The sequence below is a fragment of the Bufo bufo genome, chromosome 3, assembly GCF_905171765.1.
Source record: "Bufo bufo chromosome 3, aBufBuf1.1, whole genome shotgun sequence".
NCBI classification, from domain to species: domain Eukaryota; kingdom Metazoa; phylum Chordata; class Amphibia; order Anura; family Bufonidae; genus Bufo; species Bufo bufo.
The window spans coordinates 107,236,383-107,257,641 of NC_053391.1; the positions used below are offsets into that span (position 1 = coordinate 107,236,383).

The 21,259-nt window shown below is 43.0% G+C and overlaps 1 long non-coding RNA gene across 1 annotated transcript; it reads right to left on the reverse strand.

Annotated features, from left to right (window-relative positions):
• Window positions 1–1,974: 1,974 nt before the first annotated feature.
• LOC120993329 lies at window positions 1,975–20,505 on the reverse strand. The gene is made up of 3 exons (XR_005777216.1): window positions 20,356–20,505; window positions 11,959–11,965; window positions 1,975–1,985 (listed from the first exon to the last, which is right to left on the reverse strand). It is a non-coding gene; the product is annotated as an uncharacterized LOC120993329 (long non-coding RNA).
• Window positions 20,506–21,259: the final 754 nt, after the last annotated feature.

Sequence of the window (21,259 nt, forward strand, 5' to 3'; positions counted from 1 at the left end):
TGGTAGACAGGCTGACCAGGTCCTACCCCATATTGCATATGTAGGTTACTGATAATTATTAACTTTTTAAGGTTTGGGAATCACCTGATTATTGTTCACGAAATGGAATCCCACTGGACCACCTTCTAAGAGGATTCTCCCTGAGGACTTATTTTTCTGTTCGGACATGTGATGACCAGTTTATCTTGTATGTCCCACGACCATCTGTCACAGATAGTTATTGGATGCTGCAACCTTTTGCAATGCCATTTTTTCAAAAAAACTTCTTTAATCCTGGGACCTTGGCGTGGGGCGCTGTGGATCATGGCACGGAGCAAATTCTCTTTTTTGTAATTCATTTCTTAGTTTTCCCTTTTTTTTTTTTTTTTTTTTAAACTAGATAAAACTCTGGGGTAATCAAAAACAAGGATCAAAAGATAGGAGTGAGGTTTTTTATGTGTATCTAGACATCTCTGGGTGTGGCACCATGCGGCCGAATTAACATGCCAAGTCATTTTTTTGACAGGTGGTTAATTCTGCACATGATTTAACCATAGATATCTAATATGGGTTCTATCTTTGGGCACTGATACTGCCCTCTAGTGCACTAATTAATATAATAAAATATAAATAAAAAATAATAATGATATAAAAAATGTTTTATTTTGAGGTTAATAGGTATTTATAATAACCATTATCACTATCATTATTTATAATTTTTTCACTTCCTTTTTTTCAGCTCATTTCACTTCTTTTGTTGTGTTTTCACTGTGTTTCCTATTGGATGTACATTTGTCTCATTTCTCTTATTTTGATCTCTGTGTTTTGGCTATATTCCCCTGCTTTTGATCTCCTGACTTTTCGCCCATTGAAACCTATTCATAAATACCGCGCATATCTTTGCAAGTTTTTTTTCTTTTTATCTCTTCTCCCTTGTTGCTCTGTGCGCATCCGCAGCCTCCCTCGCCGCGGCATACCCTGTGATCTACGTCACATCCGACTGCTGACACGCAGTGGGAGTCTTGGGAGCCGGCGCGTGCTGCTACATCCGGTCTCTGGAACGCAGCGCGGGCCGGCTCGGATAGGCGCATGCGCGGACGGCATATCCGGACGCCGTTCGCTTTCTACAATTACTCCACATGTACATTATGGGAGGTTTCCTCATGCGCCCCTCTGTTCCTCTTTGCTAATGAGGTGGCCACCGCCCCCTCTTTCCATCTGGGACCAGGACGCAGGTAAAACGCATTACCATTTGATTACTGAGTACATATATACCTGATGATTGACTACTAGGAATCAGGCACTCCTGAGGAAGCCAGCAAGTCTGGCGATACGCGTTCGGCTTGTCTTCTGACCGCCACACATGCCCCCCATCATGCCATTTTTATGATAAGTATTTGATTCTTATTTATTGTTGATGGATTTCATGCACCTTATGTTGCTACATGCTGATGGATGTGGGGGTCTGTATATGAATTTGTGGTAATTCAGATGGGCATGTGCCGATATACGGCTTACATGGCCCAGATTTGTTGTATACAACGATTTTAACTCATTTTATGTTGTGTCTGTTGCCTTCAATAAATTAGTAATTTTGTAGATGTGCGGCTCCTGTCTCGGTATTCTTTTTCTTTTTTGAAAAATTATTAACTTTTTGTTACTCTGTATGGGATTTGTATGTTTTATCTTATATTTAATCACACTTAGTAAATATTTTATTCTCATTCTGCTTATTCATTCTCAAATCTTTTTAATTTAGCTTACAGCAAGGGACAAGGTCATCAATATAGGATGCTTGTGATCTATAGGTCTTCAGGCAGCACTGCATTAACCACCTAACTGTTTTGCCCCAGTCCAGCTTCAGCAGTGGGGAGGACTGCATTACATGCTGCTATCTCCTGAATGGTAGCAGCTAGAAACAACTGTTCTTGTTTGAAAGCTGGCATTCCAAGTTTTCAGACAATACCAAAAGGACAGCAATATGTTCAGTACAGGAGAAGATATCACTGATAGACATCGGGATGCTGTGAATGCAGGTATTACCCATTATTCCCAACTCTATTTCTAACAGTGATTTATCCTCTGTTGCTCGGACTTTAGCTGTCATCTTGTATGAAAGCGTGGAATGTCAGCTTTCAAACAAGACCAGTTGCATGTTTCTAGCTGCTACCATTCTGGAGAAAGCAGCATCTAAAGCAGCCCTCCCCCCTCCAGTTAGCTACTTTTCCCACTGCCAAAGCTGGACTCGGCAAAACAGTTAGGTGGCTAAAAACAAAGAAGCATCCCTTGGCGCAAGTGACCAGCTAGAAGATCCATATATATATGCAGAATAAATATTTAGAATCTACGCATATTGGATCTTCTGGCTGGTCGCTTGCGCCGAGGGATGCTTCTTTGTCTTGGCAATTTCTAAATCTTCTTGGGGAATCAGGTATCTCTGATAAGAATAGTTCCATCCGTGGCTACAGACCAACCAATCCTGGGATCTACTTTGTATCCGATGAGCTTCTTCTAGAGTTGTGCCTAAGGTTAGCACAACCTTTCAAGGTGAGCCTCCCATTTGGAGTGGAATACTTACCTCATCTGTTTGATATTACCCTATGGTGCGCCTTTCTCTTTACCAGCAGACATCACCTGTATTACTGCATTAAAAACAGGCAGAATTCTGTACAGAAAATCACTGCATGGGCTAAGGAACACTCCCAGAGTCTGTGAACATAGTTAGTCATGCAATCCAAAAATGCAAGTTAAAGCTGTATGATGCAAAGAAGAAGCTATGTGTCAACATCATCTAGAAATAACGCAGTCTTCTGTGGGCCAAAGCTCATTTAAAATCAATTAAGGGGGGGGGCGTCGTCTGGCTGCCGAAGCTGATGGCCGCATAGTGCCGGCGCTCCTGCACAGACACCGCTAAAAAGCAACTTATACACAGCACAGCGCACTCCCACCACCGCGAACTGCACGGGAGAATGCTTCCAAGTGATGACTGGGTTCAAGAAATGGGTGGTCATGCACTCGAAACGTACAAAATTCTATTTTAGCAGAGAGGCCGGGGATTTATGGCGCCGGAGGTACAGCTCCTTCCTCACCTCAGCGCGCCGCATCTCCAGACCGCCCACGGAGCCCTCTGGCGCCCGATCTTCCCCGATCCTACTCTGACCCTGCGCTGCTGAGAGAAGCAGACCGGAGAGATTACTCTCCCCAGACGGCAGAAGTAGCGCGATCCTCGGCTCAGACCGACACCCAGGACCCGGTGAGTGGCACCCCTGCCTCCCATCCTTCCTCGCCTGCACACTATGAGGCCTTCTCATTACCAGCAGATGACGCCGAGCCCTTAAACACCCGGCGGGCGTCGGAAGACACTCCACAGGCTGCATTATATTCCACCCAGGCAGTGTCTCCGGGAGCCCCATCTCTGTTATTACAAAGCCCTGCGCCATTCAATAAGCAGCAGGCTTCTGAGGCCTGGAGGGGAAACGTGCCATGCAATAGTGCTGCAGAGGAATTTTCAAATACCTCAGGAGAAGATGGAGAGTCGCCTTTTTTACAATTTCAAGTCTCTGACACGGCCCTAGCAGACACGGCCATGCGGAACATGCTGCTTGTACAGAGGCGTTCTATGTTACTGGACCTAAAGTCCATTATAGCACCATTGCGTTCTGATATTGACCACTTAGGTGCCAGAACTGACCATTTGGAAAATAAATTCGGAGACTTTGCTGCTTCGCATAACTCTCTCATTGATGCCTATAATGAGTTAGAGGAAGAAGTTACAAATATTAAAGCTAAATTGGCCGATCTTGAAGACCAGAGCCGACGTAATAATATTAAGCTTAGAGGGATTCCTGAATCTGTTCCACCTAAGGACATCCCAGAGTTTGTTTGGTCTCTTCTTAAAGCTACTCTTCCGAATTGTTCTGACCGCGATCCAGAGATTGACCGAGCGCACAGGGTGCCCCGCCCGCGACATCTGGATGAGTCGGTGCCGTGAGATGTACTCGCAAGGATCCACTTTTTCAAGATCAAAGAACAATTAATGTCTGCTGCCAGGAAAAATGGAGGCCTGCCTGCTCCGTTCCATAAAGTTCTTCTATTTGCGGATCTGTCTGCACACACTTTACGTATGAGGAGACTCCTATCACTGATCACATCCACTCTGCACAAAGCCCAAGTGCCTTACCGCTGGGGATTCCCGTTTTTTTTGCTAATTCACTACAAGGGAGAATTCCACGTGGCGAAAACCTTGGAGGAGGGTCGCACGCTTTTGAAAGGATGGAACATTCCTATCACTGTCCCGGGAGATGACCACCGCTCTGCTCCAGCCAAAGTTCCCAAGGACTGGTCAAGAGTGCGCTGAATCCTATAGCTTTTAGTGGGTTTACCCCACTTTCAGGTGTCGTATGCTCTGATGGGTATTTTCCTTAATCTGTTTTGCTTTTAGGTTACAGACAAGACTTTTTCCCTACTATTTTATCAGAACGTGCCCTAACGGGCCTGGAACGTTCTGTTTCTGTTACTGTGAGTTACTGTTTTATTTCCTCTCACTTTTCTTATTTATTTATTTTTTTAGAAGGCTATGTGTGATGCCTATTTATTGCTTATACATTCTTATGTTGCCTATGCCTTGGAGATATGGACGCCCTCCCTGGGAGGCGTTCCATATCGTACTCTTACAATTCTAAAAGCTGGTTATAGAATGCTTTTTATTCTGATATACTATGGTGATAACATTTGCTAGCTTAAATGCTAACGGATTGAACAGCCCAATGCGTAGGACATATTTGTGGAGAGAGGCTAGGGGATTGAACTGCGATGTGCTAAGTGTGCAGGAGACGCACTTGCTGCAACAAGATGGCTTTCGATTGCGAAGTGTGCATTACCCACATATTTACCAGTCTCATTTCCAATCCAAGTCCAGGGGGGTCATGCTTTTAAAAACTCGGTGGCCTTTTCTCATATTGATGACTATGCTGACCCTCAGGGTCGATTTCTTATACTAATTTGCACTTTGAATACCGAAATCTTCACGATTGTGTCCCTATATGCCCCTAACCAAGGCCAACTACCCTTTTTTTAGAAAATTAATGAAGCTAGTCCGCAATAAACAGCAAGGGAAAGTAGTAATTTGTGGAGATTTTAACCTGACAGCTTATCCATCAATAGATACGTCATCCACATCATTGAGAAATGGTCCTTCCCTGGCCTCTACTTTCTGGAAGGAGGAGCTCTATGATATATGGCGCATCCATCATGTATCTGCTAGAGACTATACTTTTCATTCTGGAGTACATAATATGTATTCTAGAATCGACATGTCTCTTGTATACAGGACGCTTCTCACTCACGCTAGAGACACCTCCCTAGAAACGATAAAATGGTCAGACCATGCCGCCATAACCTTGGTGATTTCAGAAACCGTCAACTCTCCTCAGGTGTACTTATGGAGGAACAGTCCTACACTGTTAGCTAATCCACAATACGGAGCACGTATTGAATCAGATGTAAGGGACTTTTTCAGATTTAATGAATCTTCCCATACGGACCCGGTTGTTTTATGGAATGCGCATAAAGCTTGCATTCGAGGGTCATTCATTCAGCAGGGTGCGATACGTAGGAAACGGATGGAGGCGGAAATGTCAGCCCTTTTGTCTCAGATACAACACGCAGAGTCCAGGAATAAAAAGAAACCTACTCCCTCACTGGCAGAGGAACTTGGACGTCTTAGACAGGATTTAAGAAGCTATATGCTTTTTTCTCACGAAAAAATATTGCGGAAATCCAAAGCTAGGTATTATTCCCAGGATAATAAAGCTGGAAAGCTTTTAGCTGCTAAATTTGAAGCCCATCACATTAAAAGCCGCATTCCACACCTTATACATCCTACCTCTCAGGAGAATCTTTATTCCCCTCTAGATATAGCAAATGGGTTCCAAGCGTACTATTATGACCTCTATAATTTAAAAAATTCTCATCCTACCCTGACAGAACTGGGAGACATGGTTGACTCCTATCTAAACTCCCTACATCTACCCAAGTTAAATAGTACCCAACTTCAGACTCTCAACTCTTATATTTCAACGGAGGAAGTAGAGGCGGTGATTGCGTCTCTTCCCAGCGACAGGGTCCCTGGACCGGATGAATTTGCGAATCATTATTATAAACATTTTAAGACCTTGTTAAGCCCGTACCTGAAAAACTTTTGTCAGGCAGCTATGGATTCTGGGGACTTACCGTCCGAGAATCTGCAAGCCCTTATTATCACGATCCCTAAGCCCGGAAAACCTCCTGACAGACCCCAGAACTTCAGGCCCATTTCCCTCCTAAATCAGGATGTGAAAATCTACGCTAAATTATTAGCTATTAGAGTGGAAAAAATCCTCCCCTCTATAATACATGTAGATCAGGCTGGCTTTGTCCCGTCTCAGCAGACTTATTTCAATACTAGACATCTGTTAAGGGTGTTACATCACATGAAGGCCTGCGGGACTCCCATGCTGGCTTTGGCCTTGGACGCTGAGAAGGCGTTTGACAGGCTGCGCTGGTTGTTCGCCTTCTCAGTGCTCCGGCTTTATACAGCAATCCCACTGCTAGGACTTTTGCTAATGGGGCCCTGTCGGACTCGTTTGCCCTTACGAACAGAACTAGGCAAGGTTGCCCCCTGTCGCCCCTTATATTTATTATAGCTATGGAACCATTGGCTCAAGCGATTAGACAGGACACAGCTATTTCTGGGGTAGTGATCGGAGGGCGGTTGCATACAATCTCTTTATACGCAGACGACGTATTTCTATCTCTTACAAACCCGGAACAATCCTTAGCGGCGATGGCCCAAATCTCCCGCTGTGGGGAACTTTCGTATTACCATCTGAACTCTGCTAAAACGCAAGCACTACCGGTTAATATCCCAGTGAATGTGGTGGCGAGCCTTCAGAGGGATCGGCTGTTCGACTGGCAGCCTCGCAGAATTAAATATCTAGGCACAATTATGACCGCATCCATGACTCACCTTTAGACCTTAAATTACGAATTCGCTCCTCCTATCCACAGAAAAGGAATACACTAAATACGACGACTCATGGCTTGGCAGGATAGCCTCATTTAAAATGTTCACCCTCCCAAAGTTTCTTTACTTATATCACACCCTGCCCATATGCCTTCCGGAAAGGTTCTTTTCCAGAGCGAATGCTTTACTCTCTAAGTAGAGAAAAGGGGGGTTCAGCAGCACTCCTTTGTGGAGGTTAGGAGGTGCTCAGTGGTAGGGGTACATGCAAATTTCATCAAAAGACCACGGCACTCTGTAAATATTTTAGTTGCTTATTTTATTTCATATCTTTTTTATATATCTTTTTTTTTTTGTATATCCATCCAAAAGTAATAGCCACTGGCCAACGTTTCGGTCTAGTCTTAGACCTTGTTCACGGCCTTAGTTCTGTAGAGTATACTCTACAGAACTAAGACCGTGAACAAGGTCTAACACTAGACCGAAACATTGGCCAGTGGCTATTACTTTTGGATGGATATACAAAAGAAAAAATATACAGTACAGACCAAAAGTTTGGACACACCTTCTCATTCAAAGAGTTTTCTTTATTTTCATGACTATGAAAATTGTAGATTCACACTGAAGGCATCAAAACTATAAATTAACACATGTGGAATTATATACATAACAAACAAGTGTGAAACAACTGAAAATATGTCATATTCTAGGTTCTTCAAAGTAGCCACCTTTTGCTTTGATTACTGCTTTGCACACTCTTGGCATTCTCTTGATGAGCTTCAAGAGGTAGTCCCCTGAAATGGTTTTCACTTCACAGGTGTGCCCTGTCAGGTTTAATAAGTGGGATTTCTTGCCTTATAAATGGGGTTGGGACCATCAGTTGCGTTGAGGAGAAGTCAGGTGGATACACAGCTGATCGTCCTACTGAATAGACTATTAGAATTTGTATTATGGCAAGAAAAAAGCAGTAAAGAAAAACGAGTAGCCATCATTACTTTAAGAAATAAAGGTCAGTCAGTCAGCCGAAAAATTGGGAAAACTTTGAAAGTAAGGGCTATTTGACCATGAAGGAGAGTGATGGGGTGCTGCGCCAGATGACCTGGCCTCCACAGTCACCGGACCTGAACCCAATCGAGATGGTTTGGGGTGAGCTGGACTGCAGAGTGAAGGCAAAAGGGCCAAGTGCTAAGCATCTCTGGAAACTCCTTCAAGACTGTTGGAAGATCATTTCAGGGGACTACCTCTTGAAGCTCATCAAGAGAATGCCAAGAGTGTGCAAAGCAGTAATCAAAGCAAAAGGTGGCTACTTTGAAGAACCTAGAATATGACATATTTTCAGTTGTTTCACACTTGTTTGTTATGTATATAATTCCACATGTGTTAATTCATAGTTTTGATGCCTTCATAGTCATGAAAATAAAGAAAACTCTTTGAATGAGAAGGTGTGTCCAAACTTTTGGTCTGTACTGTATATATAAAAAAGATATATGAAATAAAATAAGCAACTAAAATATTTACAGAGTGCCGTGGTCTTTTGATGAAATTTACTCTCTAAGTACACCTGGGGAAATAAGCGCCCGAGGATTGACCGCGCTATCATTACCAGAGAGCGACTTAAGGACGGCTTAGCCTTGCCGGATCTCAAACGATACTATATAGCAACGTTGGTTTCTATATTAAGGGGTTGGGTTGGGCCATCTTTGGACATACCATGGGTACATTTAGAGGAACATTTAACCAATGGATACTCCTTATCAGAGTTACTGCACCTTACTTTTTGGAACGTCCCTCTGCCACAAGGTCTTAGCTCAACTGTTCAAGCATCTCTTGCTGCTTGGTCTAAGTACCATGCGTTGGCAGACGCAGAGGAACCCCCCACTCTTGCATCTATCCCCTTCTCACTGATCCAGTCTCTTTTGCCTCATTCTGACCTGTCATCCTGGCGATCGAACTCCATTCACTGTGTAGGGGACCTAATGGAGCAAGGAACACTGCAACCGTTTCTGTCACGGATGATGTTGCAGATAGCTGGAACTTATGAATAAACGTCCGACTGGCTTGATCCCAAACTAAGGAGCATATAGGTGAGCCCTATAAAACCCTAAGAGCTCTCCCTGACTGTTATACCCATGCAAGGGTCTCAATGATAGACGATTGCATGCCCACATACCTAAGACTGTGCGACACCTGAAAACCCTATAATAGTGAGGGGACACCACCATCGGCTCCCTGCACTTAATACGGACGGAGTCAGGGTCACCTAGAATCAAGCCAGCAAAGAAACACAATTCATGAAAAGACTTATCTGAGTAAACAGCAGCAGCAGCCTCCAGCAGTGAACACTTTATCCAGGAAGAAGTATAAACCGCAAAGTGAGGCAGTATGGGAGGGAATATAAAGGGAGACGATTAGTCTAAATAGGTGACACCTGGGAGAAGGAAAGGAGATGACATAGTGAAACCAAAACAAAGAACATCCTGCAAGAAGTACAGAAGGACGTCTGCCAGACCTTCTCACAGAACTGGTGGTGACAGTTTCACTCTCGGTGTGAAAAATTCTCTCTCTCAGCTAGGGACTTTTATAAATACCTCCAGATCCGGCAAGTAATCCAGGGTCTACGCCCCACAGGGTGCGGTTGCAGGGGAACTTTATACCATGTGTTATGGCAATGTCCTATTATACAAAGTTACTGGTCAGCATATCGTGACTTGCTGACCCGAACACTCCCCATTAAGATTAATTGGAAGCCACAACTGGTATTGTTATTCGTAGGAGTCGATCTCCTGCCATCCTCTTACAGGCAGTTTCTTTGTATATTTTGTATCACAGCAAAATTGGTGTTGCTGAGGAGATGGAAAACTCCAGATGTACCGCCTCTTAATTAGTGACTTAATCACCGCTCTTAATAATACATATACATATGAGAAGATTATCTCGTTGGGAAAAGGTGGTTTTACCAAATTTCAGTTGCACTGGGCCTCCTGGGCGCGGTCCCCCTTATGCTCCTCCCCGTAACTTACTCTGTCCCACTAAGTAAAACTGGATAGGTTATTTCGTGGACGTGGGATGCTAGGTAGTCCTCCATTTTGGGATCTGGTCTAGAGCTGGCGTAAGCAGGCACCACTTTGATTTGTAACACAGCTATTTATCAGGCAATAGTTTTATGTAAATTGTGTTTCCTTTGTTGATTTTGTGCTTCTATGTTTCCCCGAAGCACTGTTTGTAATATGTCTTAAACAATGTAAAAGCTTTGGGTAATCCCCGGATTCTGTACCTATTTGTATATTGAAAATGGAAATAAAAACTATTGAAACAAAATGGATTAAGGCAAAGTGGAAAACTGTTCTCTGGTCAGATGAATCAAATTTTAGAATTCTATTTGGAAACCACGGACGCTGTGTCCTGTGAACTCAAGAGAAGAGAAACTGTACAGCTTTTTAGTGCACAGCTCAAAAGCCTGCATCTATGATGGTATGGGGGGCAGTAATGGAGATAACATGGGCAGCTTACACCTCTGAAAAGGTGCTATCAATGCTGAACAGTATATAGAGGTTTTAGAACATCATAAGCTCCTATCCAGAGAAAGTCTCTTTCAGTAAAGGCCTTGCATATTTCAGCAAGACAATGCTAAGCAACATAATACATCCATCACAATAGCATGGCCCCACCTGGGGTCATATGATCTTCTGCCGTTATCTTTCCTGCACTGTCTCCCTCACTAGTATGCTTAATTTTAAATGCAGCAGGCGTCACTTTGCAAGTAGATTTTTTATGAACAAATACAAATTACTTAGAATTGATTTAGTTATCTATAATAAGAACCCGCCTTCTAATTGGCTCCTGCACCAGGAAGAAACGATACTTTATTTACTAAAACTTTATGGGATCCATATCTGGGATACAAGTCTCCCATAACAACTTCCTGACTGTGATTTGCTGTCTCCCCTGTTGGCTGTCCAACGTCTGCAGTCCAAGACCTTGGAACACACTTTCGGAGACACATTTGACTAGAGGAGATATAATGCCACAAGATACAGATGCCACAAGGGCTTCTCTAATGTGCCCTGCAAACAAACCAGGAGGCTGCCGTCTTTCCACTGCCACACTCTGCCAGTCGATCTTCAGTTGGTTGTCTGTGGTCAAGCCATTTTCCAGGTGCTCTGAACCACATTCTTGTTTGCTATACACAGAACCTCTGGTCACACATGCACCTTCATAATCCACACACACTTTATGCTCAACTGAGTTGTCTTCCCTCAGAAATAGTTCTCCTTCTGTGCCTTCGGATAGGCTACATCATCACCATTTGTTTACTGTACTCTAGACTGAAGAAGTCCTTTAAATGGTTCAGGTCAACTGTATATTGGGTCTTCAGGACCAGACACATTTTATCCATTTTTAGTATGTGTTAATTTAGGTCTCTAATAATTGTAGGTAGGGACATATAAGGACAGTGAGCCCTGACCTGGAACCCAGTCCACTTTCCCTACCTACAGTACTTGCAGTTCAAGCCCTACTGAGGTGCAGGGACAGATAAATACCAAGAGAGAAAAACTTCCTGTGCATCATACCATCTAGCACAAAACAAAAATGGAGTGTGGGGTATCTGACTTTGACAGAACATGCGCTAGAATGCGGACTTGAATGTCCTTATAGGTGAAATAAAATTAAACATAAATATGTATCAAATTATATAGTATAAATTATGATGGGCTACATACGAATAAAATGGAACATATACCGCTGATCAGGAACCCATTTGAGGTTGGCAGGGAACCTCCAGTTGTCAGCCGGTGGTTACGCCTCCCATTGGGCAAAGTCTAAACACGGGGCATATTCAGTGTCCCGAGAGAAGACCAGTTTTTCTTAACATGATTGATCCTGAGGTGAAATTTACATTAACTTCTTCACATTTGGAGATCACTTTCCTGGATGTCATTGTGAGAAATGTTAATGGCTCTCTCTACACCGATTTATACGTGAAGGCTACCGATAAGAACACCCTTCTCAGATATGACAGTAATCACCCAAAACCCATGCTGAGATCTTTGCCCTTCAGTCAATTACTTAGAGTTAGGAGGATTGTACAGGATGATGAAAGAGTTAAAGAGAGACTAATTACTATGGGCGGCAAATTTACCCAGAGGGGTTCTCCCAAAAGATTAGTCCAACATCATATCAATAATGTGGGTTCTCTACCTAGACAAACCCTATTGCAGAAAGACACATCGACAAACACAGGCAAGGTACCGTATACCCTTTGTCTCTAAATACTCTCTAAACCGTGAAAGGATTGGTCACATTCTCAAAAACCATTGGCCAATCCTAGGCAGCCATTTTAAAACTCTCTCTGAGTTTAATGCACCTCCCTTAATGTCATATCACTGGACCTTCAACTTGTAAGACCAGTTGGTACATGCGGACATAGGCACCACTAAACAATCATTTAGATCCTACTTTGGGTCCACCAGAGTAGGATGTTTTTCCTGCCATAATTGGGTTAATTGTCCCTTAATGATAAGAGGGTCTGAATTATTGCATCCTAGTACAGCTAAAAACTTTAAGATCAAAGATTATCTTACTTGTGATTCTACATATGTAGTATATTTACTAGAATGCCCTTGCCATCTCCTTTATGTAGGAGAAACCACTTGGGATGTAAAAACTAGACTCAATCCACATACAGTAGGTACACGATTTGTGAAAAGAGATTGGATTTACCCATCTCCAAACACTTTACAGAAAGCAAACATCATGAGAAAGACCTCAGATTTCGTATAATTGATCACGTTGCGATGCCCAGACGAGGTGGTGATAGAATGGCTCTCCTTAAACAGAGGGAAATCTATTCGATTTATCATTTGCAGACATTGAAAGCAAAAGGTTTATATGTAGAGGGTGCCACATTTAGGGTGCCTTAATTCACCTGAAGATTGCGATTTAGTTGCTCTTCCCCTTCCTCTCCGTGCTGTTATGAGCAGAATAGTGCTTTACATACTCAAATATATTTCTTTATTAATCTCTTCTTTTTTTCTTCTTCTCTTCTGATTTTAGGAGAGATCGTTTTTCAAGATATTGGACCTTATATTAGAGGATGCCACCCCCCATGGATGCCATTCATTTACCTTATTTTTTTGATGTTTACCATCTGGGATCATATACAATTAATTAAATGTTATTCTATTTATTTTTTCACGACATTGTCAATGTATAGATTATTTTATATGCATTCTTTTTTTCTCACACGATTTGCAAGGAACATCATTGGGTTGGGTTGGTGCCTTGCGACAATCATAAAGTGCCACTTGTCACTTCTCCCTCATTTGGAGTTGGGTCCTCAGTACGCCACCTGTGGTTCATAACTCCTAGTTTCCTCACACATGGTCACATTTGAATTTATACATTTGATTAGTTATAGCCTCTAACTCTTGTACTCAAGTGAATTCCCTAGGGAGCAGGTCTTCTCTCGGGACACTGAATATGCCCCGTGTTTAGACTTTGCCCAGTGTGGGGTGTGACCACCAGCTGACAACCGGAGGTTCCATGCCAACCTCAAACGGGTTCCTGATCGTCGGTATATGTTCTATTTTATTCGTATGAGGCTCATCAGAATTTATAATTAAATTTTATTTCACTTAGGACATTCAAGTCCGCGTTCTAGCGCATTCTCTGTCAATGTCGGCGATACCCCACACTCCATCTTTGTTTTGGGCTAGATGGTAGGATGCAACCTACGAATGTATGTTTTGAATTATATTCACCTAAAATACACTGATCAATTTAATTCACAATATGGATTATTACACTTTTACATATGTTTTTTTACTTTTGGTTTCAAAGATTGTAATCAAGATCGCTGATTTACATTTGAATTATGTGATTTCTATTTTTTCACATGAATATTTCTTACAAAATCATGTTTTTATGTTAATTGTTATTCTCATCATGAAATCACATTGTAATTATGTACACCTGTTGATACACCTTTATATGATGGACTGAGCACTATGGTCATTGCTTGACAAAGGCTCCATTGATTTGAGCGGAAACGTTGCATGAGTGAATAATGGAGTCTATGTTATCTTTTTCATACCGGAGTGCTGCCTACTATTTTTCACTTATATATGTAAAATAGCTAAAGGACCCAACTTCGCTCGGGTATATTTAATCTATTTCATTTAATGTTTGTGTGTGTCATTAAAAGAGATCAACAGCATCCACTATAACAGTGACATCTACAGCAACCGCAGCCTTAAAAGTGACCTCCATAGCCCCCCACCCCTTAACACTGACCCCTCCCACAGTGCCCGTCTCCTTAAAATGGGACCTCCACAGCAGCCCACCCCCTTAACTGTGACCTCCACTGCAGCCTGCCCCTAGGGTGGCCAGAGGTCCAGTTTTAGGCCGGACAGTCCGGCTTTCAGACTCCCTGTCCTCCGTCAGGCTCAGGGCTTGGATGGACACAGGGATGACCTTTTGAACAGCTCACTCTCAGACAGCAGCACTGTACCTAGAAGTTGAATTTTAAGTTCATTTTTCAATCCTTGTCGGCTGAGGAGTGGGAGGGGGTGTGGCCCAACTGGATTTAGGGTGTGTTCTTTTGAACAGCTCATTCTAAGACAGCAGCACTGTGCTGTATTGAGGGTGAGCTGCAGGAAGAAAGTCACAGTCCCTCCCACCTCTGCAGATGACAGAAGTTGATTTTTAACTTCATTTTTCAATCCCTGTCGGCTGAGGATTAGGAGGGGCATGGCCTAACCGGATTGGGGTGTGTCCTTTTAAACAGCTCACTCTAAGACAGCAGCACTGTGCTGTCTTGAGTGAGAGCTGCAGGAAGAAAGTCACTGTCCCTCCCACCTCTGCTGCTGACAGAAGATGATTTTTCCAATCGACTGTTAGCTGAGGAGTGGAGGGGGCGTGGTCTAACCAGATCGGGGGGCATGGCTTAATGGGACCTGGGGAACGGGGTTTTAAGTCCGTCTTTTCAGTGTTGCCTAAATGGCCACCCTACCTGCCCCCTGAACTGTGACCTCCACAGCACTCTGCTCCCTTAACAGTGTCATTCACAGCTATTAAAGAAGACCTTTCATGCGATTTTATTAAGGGAGATGAATACATAAGATAATATAAGATAAGATGCCTTTATTGTCACTGTACAATACAATGTAATACAATGTACAATACAATGAAATGTTGTTTGGAGCAATCCTAGATGCCATGGACAGAGGAACAAGAACTGACATTTAAACTAAAGCATTACACTATAAAAAAAAAAAAACATTGCACTAGAAAGCATTACTATTCACAGTTCACAGCATATATATAGCAAGAGCAAAGTAGGAAGTGCTTATGAGTATATATACACACTGATCAGACACCACTGCAGACAAGAGATCATCATGGGTTCATGAATGCAGCAGTCACTTTCAGTCTGTGGTAGTTTCTATCCTAGGAAGGGGCAATAATCTCTGAGCATTTAGGAGACTGATTGTTTTGGGGTAAAAGCTGTTCTTCAGCCTAGGGGTTCGGGCATGTAGGGCTCTAAGACGCCTACCAGAGGGTAAGGGAATGAAAAGGCTGTGGCTGGGGTGAGTTGGATCCCCGCAGATCATTTTTGCCCTGTTGCTGCAGCGAGCAGTGAAGATGTCATCCAGTGATGGTAACTGAGTACCAGTGATTCTGCCAGCCATTCTGATGATGCGCTTGAGGGTCTTCTTGTCCTCAGAAGAGCAGCCGGAGTACCACACTGTAATGCAGTATGTGATAACAGATTCTATGGTGCACCTGTAAAAATTGACTAGCAGCTGTTTTGGGAGTTGTGCTTTCTTCAGACTCCTCAGAAAATAAAGCCTCTGAAGGCCTTTTTTGGACTAATATGAACTCCCAAGAATCTGAAACTTTGAACTATCTCCACGTTTCCACCATTAATGCTAATGGGATGGTGTCCATTTTGTTTCTTCTTCCTAAAATCCTGAATTAGCTCCTTTGTTTTCTTGGTATTGAGTATGAGGTACCTGTACTTGAGAAACCTGGAATGCTATGGATGGGAACCACATTGTCTTCAGTAATGAATCGATGCTCTGTTTGGGATACGATGATGGTCAGGTTTGAGTATAGAGGCCTCATGGTGAGCGCTCCAATCCTGCCTTTGCTGTGAAGTGACACACTGCCCCAACTGCTGGTGTGATAATTTAGCCATTGCATACTACAGTATAAAAGGTCACCCCTGGTATTGATACAAGGGACACTAACAGCTCAGTGATATGTGCAGGACATCCTGCAGCCAAATGTGTTGCATCTCATGGCAGGGCTTTCAACTGGCATTTTTCAGCAGGAAAATGCTGGCCCACACACAGCAAGGGTTTCCCAGGAATCTCTCTGCCAGATTGCAATACTTTCTTGTCCCACCCGGTTGCCAGATTTCTCAACAATTGAGCATTTATGGGACCCCATACTCTGGAGGAGCTTGGTGCATATAAATGCACCTGTCTCCACCGCTAGCGATCAGCAGATTATTGGGAAGAAACGCTTCTTTCCTGTTAATCTGCTTGTATATCGTCCCATGTAAAGGGACCTTAACACCTTTGCTACCAGCGGCGTACATGTAAACATGCAGCAGGCTCCATGCCCAGTGGGTCTCAGCTGTTTCAACAGCAGAGAACCGCGGTTAATGATCGCGACCGGCAATAATGCCGATCGCGGTCATTAAATCCTTTAGATGCCGTGATTGCGCTCCTGGGCTTCTTACCGGCATCCTCTGCATCCAAATGAGGATGCTGGTAATTTATTTCAATGTGCTGGGTATCGCTGAAGAGACCCAGGGTATTAAATCTGCAATTCTTATTTTGGTCAGGAGGTGGCAGGCCAACATAAGAAATTAGCAATTCTGAACAATTAATGGATCTAAAAAAAGCCATGATTGCTCATATATATATTTTTTTAATGGATTTTATAAGCTCAAAGACATAGTAACATAGTATATAAGGCCAAAAAAGACATATGTCCCTCCAGTTCGGCCATTTAGGAAGGCAAAGAAAAAAAAAAGTGAGGTAGAAGCCAATTGTCCCCACTTAAGGGGGAAAAATTCCTTCCCGACTCCAATAAGGCAATCAGAATAACTCACTGGATCAACAACCCCTCTCTAGTAGCTATATCCTGTAATATTATTACACTCCAGAAATTCATCCAAGCCCCTCTGAATTCTTTTATTGTACTCACCATCACCACCTCCTTCCATAGTCTCACTGCTCTTACCGTAAAGAATCCTTTTCTATGTTTGTGTACAAATCTTCTTTCCTCCAAACGCAGAGGGTGTCCCCTCATCACAGTCACAATCCTGGGGATAAATAGATGGTGGGAGAGATCTCTGTACTGTCCCCTGATATATTTATACATAGTAATTAGATCTCCCCTCAGTCGTCTTTTTTCTAAAGTGAATAACCCTAATGTTGATAATTCTTCAGGGTACTGTAGTTGCCCCATTCCAGTTATTACGTTAGTTGCGCTCGTCTGAACCCTCTCCAGCTCTTCTATGTCTCCCTTGTTCACAGGAGCCCAGAACTGTACACAGTACTCCATGTGTGGTCTGACTAGTGATTTGTAAAGTGGTAGGACTATGTTCTCATCACGGGCATCAATGCCCCTTTTGATACAACCCATTATCTTTATTGGTCTTGGCAGCAGCTGCCTGACACTGGTTTTTACTGCTTAGTTTGCGGTTTATTAAAATTCCTAGGTCCTTTTCTATGTCAGTGTTACCCAGTGTTTTACCATTTAGTATGTACGGGTGACTTGCATTATTCCTTCCCATGTGCATAACCTTACATTTGTCAGTGTTAAACCTCATCTGCCACTTCTCTGCCCAAGCCTCTAATCTATCCAGATCCATCTGTAGCTGTAAAGTGTCCTCTTCAGTGTTAATTACTTTACACAGTTTAGTGTCATCTGCAAAAATTTATATTTTACTGTGCAAGACTTCTAAAAGATCATTAATAAATATATTGAAGAGAATAGGGCCCAATACTGACCCCTGAGTTACTCCGCTAGTGACAGTCACCCAATCTGAGTGTGTACCATTAATAACCACCCTCTGTTTGCTATCATTGAGCCAGTTACTTACCCACATACAGAAGTTTTCTCCCAGACGGAGCATTCTCATTTTATATACTAACCATTTATGTGGTACAGTGTCAAATTCTTTGGAGAAGTCCAGATATACGACATCCATCGATTCACCACTGTCAAGTCTAGAATTTACCTCCTCATAGAAACTGAATAAATTAGTTTGACATGACAGATCCCTCATGAAGCCATGCTGATATGATGTTATTTGCTTGTTTTCATTGAGATACTCCAAGATAGCATCTCTTAGAAAACCTTCAAACTGTTTACCCACAACAGAAGTTAAACTTACCGGCCTATAGTTTCCATGGTCTGTTTTTGCACCCTTTTTGAATATTGGCACCACATTTGCTATGCGCCAATCCTGTGGAACACTCTGTCAGTATAGAGTCTGTAAATATCAGAAATAAGGGTCTGGCTATGACATTACTTAATTCTCTTAGGATACGGGGGTGTATGCCATCTGGTCCTGGCGATTTGTCCATTTTAATCTTTTTAAGTCGCTGTTATACTTCTTCCTGGGTCAGACAGGACACTTTTAATGGGGAATTTACTTTTACATTCTGCATTTCACCTGACAGTTTATTTTCCTCAGTGAATACAGTGGAGAAAAAAATAATTTAATAGCTTTGCTTTCTTCTCGTCCCTCTCTACAACTTCCCCCTCATTGCTCTGCAGTGGGCCGACACCTTCAGATTTATACTTTTTACCATTTATATAATTGAAGAACACTTTAGGGTTAGTTTTGCTCTCTTTGGTAATTAATCTCTCGGTCTCTAGTTTGGCTGATTTTATTAGTTTTTTACATATTCTATTTCTTTCCTTATAGTTTTTCAGTGCTTTCTCGCTACCCTCCTGTTTTAGTGATTTAAATGCTTTCTTTTTGTCATTTATTGCTTTCTTTACAGCTCTATTTATATACATTGGTTTCTTCTTGTTTCTTAACCCTTTATTCCTATAAAGGTATGTACCTCTCACAATTAGATTATAGGATGCTTTTAAAAATATCCCATTTTGTGGCGGTATCTTTATTTTTGAGGACTTTGTCCCAGTTAGTTACACCTAAGGCCTCTTTCACGCTTGCGTTGTCCGGATCCAGCATGTACTCCACTTGCCGGAATTACACTCCGGATCCGGAAAAACGCAAGTGTACTGAAAGCATTTGAAGACGGAACCGTCTTCAAAATGCTTTCAGTGTTACTATGGCACCCAGGACGCTATTAAAGTCCTGGTTGCCATAGTAGGAGCGGGGAGCGGGGGAGCAGTATACTTACAGTCCGTGCGGCTCCCGGGGCGCTCCAGAATGACGTCAGAGCGCCCCATGCGCATGGATGACGTGTCCAATGCGATCACATGATCCATGCGCTTGGGGCGCCCTGACGTCACTCTGGAGCGCCTGGGGAGCCGCACGGACGGTAAGTATGCTGCTCTCCCGCTCCCCGCTCCACTTTACCATGGCTGCCAGGACTTTAGCGTCCCGGCAGCCATGGTAACCATTCAGAAAAAGCTAAATGTCGGCTCCGGCAATGCGCCGAAACGACGTTTAGCTTAAGGCCGGATCCGGATCAATGCCTTTCAATGGGCATTAATTCCGGATCCGGCATTGCGGCAAGTGTTCCGGATTTTTGGCCGGAGCAAAAAGCACAGCATGCTGCGCTATTTTCTCCGGCCAAAAAACGTTCCGTTCCGGAACTGAAGACAGGATTTCTCTCCATTCAGAATGCATTAGGATAAAACTGATCAGGATTCTTCCGGCATAGAGCCCCGACGACGGAACTCTATGCCGGAAGACAAGAACGCAGGTGTGAAAGAGCCCTTAGTTGGCTAAATTTAGCTTTTTTGAAGTTTGGTATTTTTACTCCTTCCTGAAGAAACACTCTTTTGAATGATAATTGGAAGGTTATTACTTTATGGTCACTATTTCCCAGGTGTCCCCCAACCTGCACATCTGTTGTTCTGTCAGGTCTGTTGGTTAATACTAAGTCTAGTATGGCCGTCCCTCTAGTCGGGTCCTGAACCAGTTGGGAAAGGTAATTGTCTTTGGGTATTGCCAAGAACCTGTTTCCTTTATGAGATGTACAGGTTTCAGTTTCCCAGTCTATATCGGGGTAGTTGAAGTCCCCCATAATAACCACCTCATTATGATTTGCCGCCTCGTCTATCTTGTTTTCTGTGGTATATTAGGTGGTTTATAATAACCTCCAATTAGTATTTTATTATTGTTTTTGCCTCCATGTAATTCTACTCACAGTGACTCACTTATATCTCCTCGGACTGTGGGTTTTAGACAGTACTTTACATAAAGGCAGACCCCTCCCCCTCTCCAGTTTTGGCGATACTTTCTAAACAGACTGTAACCCTGTACATTAACTGCCCAGTCATAACTATCATCCAGCCATGTCTCAGTTAATCCCACTATGTCAGGGGTGGCCAACCTTACATACACAAAGAGCCCAAAAAGAAAAAATGTATGACAACCAGGAGCCACAAGCTATACAATTACACAAAAGTCACCGTATTTTTCACCCTACAAGATGCACCTAGGTTTTAGCAAAGAAAAATAAGATACAAAATATATTTTTCATCCGATCTGAGGTGTGCTAAAAATATTTTTTTCTTATTTTTCATTAGCAGAGAAAAAAAACTAAAAATATATTTTTCATCAGACCTCAGATCAGACTCCTAAATCAGATCCCCAATCCTAATCTGACCTACAATTAGATCCCCAAACCTCATCAGACCTCCAAATCAGACCCCCAAAATAAGACCCCCAATGCTCGGATCAGACAACACAAATCAGACTCTCAGTGTCAGACCCTCAGTGCTCAGATCTCCCCCCCCCCATGCTCAGATCTCCCCCTTCTCAGATCTGACCCCCCATGCTCAGACCTGACCAACCCATGCTCAAACAAGACCCCCATGATCAGATCCTTCTCCCCATGCTCAAATCTGAACCCTCATGCTCAGATCTTCTCACTCATGCTCAGATCAGACCCCCATTGCTCAGATCAGGACCCCCCCTCATGCTCAGATCAGAACCCCATTGCCCAGATCAGGACCCCCCATTCATGCTCAGATCAGAACCTCCCATGCTCAGATCAGACCCCCATGCTCAGTTCTATCATTTAAAAAAATCTCTTCCCTCTCCTGATCAGGCAC